The sequence below is a fragment of the Rhinopithecus bieti genome, unplaced genomic scaffold (assembly GCF_001698545.2).
Source record: "Rhinopithecus bieti isolate Rb0 unplaced genomic scaffold, ASM169854v2 scaffold_1853, whole genome shotgun sequence".
Lineage (NCBI taxonomy): Eukaryota > Metazoa > Chordata > Mammalia > Primates > Cercopithecidae > Rhinopithecus > Rhinopithecus bieti.
Window position 1 is genome coordinate 2596106 of NW_016804151.1, and position 3370 is coordinate 2599475.

Sequence of the window (3370 nt, forward strand, 5' to 3'; positions counted from 1 at the left end):
TATATATATATATATATATGTATATACACACACACACAACTCAAAGAGTTTACTTCAGTAATATAAATAACATCAGTAGCATCATCTTTCTATAGCAGAATAGAGCGTGCAAAATATTAATTCTAAGTGTAACTAATCATTTCAGTCCCACATGGAACCATCAAAAGAAAAAGATAGGCTGTATTATTGTGTCAATCCTCCTCCTAAAATAGCAGAAAAATTATAGCTTCTACATGACACTGACATTACATTCAGAGGTTAGCGTTACCTCCTGGAACTGATGCCTACATTTCCTCACATACTGACCATACACTTCGCCTATCCATTGTTTAGAAATGTTGGCTCCAACCGCTACTGCATTTAACATATTTTCTCAAGTCTTAAAATTCGAGGGATGATAGTCATTTCAGGAAAGGAGAGAATTCACGCCACTTACATCTCAAGACAATTCTCATTCACTCATTAGCTCCTTTTCCAGAAGATAGAAAAATGATCCACCAGTAACAGCTTTGATAAAGGATATGCAAATTCTGAAGCTGCCTTCCAAAGGGTATGGGGCAATGGCCAGGCTCTCTCTAGTCTGAGGGCTACCGGAGCACTTAGCGGATTTCTCCACATTGCAAGCCTCCATGATGGCCCTGGTAGGATATCCACTGTGAGAAAAGTATGTCCCAGAAGCTCAGTCCTGAGGCCTACCTCTAGTATTTACACTTGTAGTGTTTCCAGGCCTGCCCATCAAGAAGTAGGCCTGGATCAAGAAAATTATGATTTACTAATATGATGGATTGTTTATTTATTCATTCATCCTTTGAACAAATGTCTATTAAATGCCTACTCTGTTCCAAGCCCCGTTTTAGGGCAATGGAGGTATAATCCAAGGCTTTAAGGGGTTCACAATCTAGTGGGGCAGGGGAAAAGTTAGATGCATATATGATAAAGGAAGAAATTAAGGGGATAACATTCAGCACAGGGTGTTAATCAAACTTGATGTGGAGATGGGATCAGAGAGAGTTTCTTGGAGGAGATGATACCTCAACTGAGTTTTAAGGAGAAGTACAATTATCCAGATGAAGAACCGTGGTGGGGCGAGCAGAGTGAAGAAAGAGGTGGGCAGAGGGTGGCATCTCTGGTGCATGTACAGAGGTGAGAAACAGTATGCTGAGTGCGGTAAAAGACAAGTTGTGGGGCACAGCACCAGTCAGAGAAACAGTCAGAGGCCAGATTTTAAAATACCTTGTATATTGCACTTTGACTTAATTTCATAGGTGAACTTTTCTTGGAATGTGATACACTCATTCTGTGAGATACTCCTTCAATCCCCAATCCCTGAAAAACTATGCAGGGCAGGGGAAAGGGTAAGGAAATGTTGCACTCGATAGTCCCTCTTGGAGAAGCTCAATGTATATTAGCATATTAAAAATTCTGAGAAGTTCTACAAGAAGTTCTAAAAGAAACCCATTTAACTTTATTTAAACCACCATTTCCCAAAGTAATTTGAGTATGGAAACTTCATTTTTCATGCAGTTTCTATTAACATCCCATGGAATAAGTGTCCTTTGGAACTCACAATGGAAAATGTAGGCACTGAGGAATCATTTAGGGTTTTAAGCAGGAAGGAGGTATAGTCACATGTCTTTTAGTAAGTCACTGTAACTTGAGAATGGAAATACTGGAGGCAAGCGGACCAGTTGAAGGTTACCGTCCGGACAAGAGATTATGAAAGCCTAAATTAAGATTCATGAGGACAGAAAGGGGTGTATTTGACAAATATTTAGAAAGTAAGATTGATAGAGCTTGGAGAAGCGTAGAGGAAGAGGACTGACTCCAGCAACCCATGGTCTAATTCACTAACACTTGGAATGTAACAGTAGGCTTGGGATGAGTTCAATATGGATTTGAGGTAGAGTGAAAGGAGAAGCTGTCTAGCCACCACTGGATTCATGAGTCTAAAGAGCTGGTGTTGAAAGGTGTGGAAGGAAGATTATAGATTTGTAGAGCATCTATGCATAGTGTTAAAATCATAAGCCTAGCTGGGAATAAAGAAGGAGAGACTATAAAGTAAGAACAGTGGACAGAGTTAATTGTCCTGAGGTGCACCAACATTAAAGGGTTAAAAAGAGTTCATAGAGGAGACTGAAAAGGAAAGGGGTAACAAACACAGGAAGAATGCCAGAGTAGAAGGTACTGTTAGGAAAGCTATTCAAAAATAGCATGAAGCAAGTCCTTCCATGGGACTGTTGGTTTTAAAAAGTAAATGTGGTAGCCTAGACTGCAGTGTGTCATGCCTCCCTGTGTCCACGCCCGCTTTGCAATTGGCATCACTGTTTCCCCATTAAGAGGTGTAATCTACTTTTCTACTCATTGACTCTGGGCGGGCTTTGTGATTTGCTTTAACTAATAAAATGGTGGTAAAAATGTCATTGCTCAGGCTCCAGAGCCTGGAACTTAAAAGGCTTTGTGGCTTTCCCTCTCACCCTGTTGAAACCCAGAGACCATGCTGTGAAGAAGCCCAGTCCAGCCAACTATAGAGAACAGACCATAGAGGGGAGAAACAAAGCACCTTGGAAGACAACTAGCATCAGCTGCCAAACCCTCCGGCCACAGCCGATCTAGGAAATGACCACAGGCATATGAGTGATCCAAAATGAGACCAAGAGTAGAATCACCCAGATTGCCAACACACAGAACCGTGAGAAATAATGAATCATTGTTTTAAGCCACCAAGTTCTGGGTCGGTTGGTTAAACAGCAGAAGCTGACTAAAACAGGAAAAATCAGTATCAATTGTGGAGGGCCTCCAGAAATTAAAACACACTGCATTAGCTTTGGAAATGGGTGGTGAGCAGAGGTAGGGGGGCAGTGAGAAGACGGTTAGTGGAAGCTGGAAGAGCAGTGGGGAAACTAAAGCAGGAGACTGGAGGGAGGCAGCCATGCTACCAAAAGGCAGTACCACTGACCAGGCTGTCACCTGAGGCAACGTGAAAGACAGAAAATGTACCTCATGAATCTCCTAAGAAGATTTCTAGATTTCTAATATTCCAAGAATATTAAAAGTACTGCTTTTTTTAGCTTCATATAACAAGACAGAGAAAGACAGGGAATGGGATAAAACAAAGAGAAATAGTTCAGTCTTAAAGCAGAACTTAGAGAAAATATAGAAGCCATGATTTGCCAAGTTGGAAACTAAACGTGTTTCTCATCTGTGGTTTCTCCAGCTGGCAAAGATCTAAAAGTAAAAACCAAAACATGCCAAATTGTAAAGAGCATCACTGCTGAGAAGAAACTGCATCAACTAACGGGCAAAATAACTGGCTAACATCATAATGACAGGATCAAATTCACATATAACAATATTTTTTTTTTTTTTTTTT

General features: G+C 40.7%; 1 protein-coding gene across 1 annotated transcript in view; it reads right to left on the reverse strand.

The window, feature by feature from the left end:
* SLC9C2 (solute carrier family 9 member C2 (putative)) overlaps nucleotides 1-3370 on the reverse strand; it is a 107851-nt gene that overhangs the window by 40324 nt on the left and 64157 nt on the right.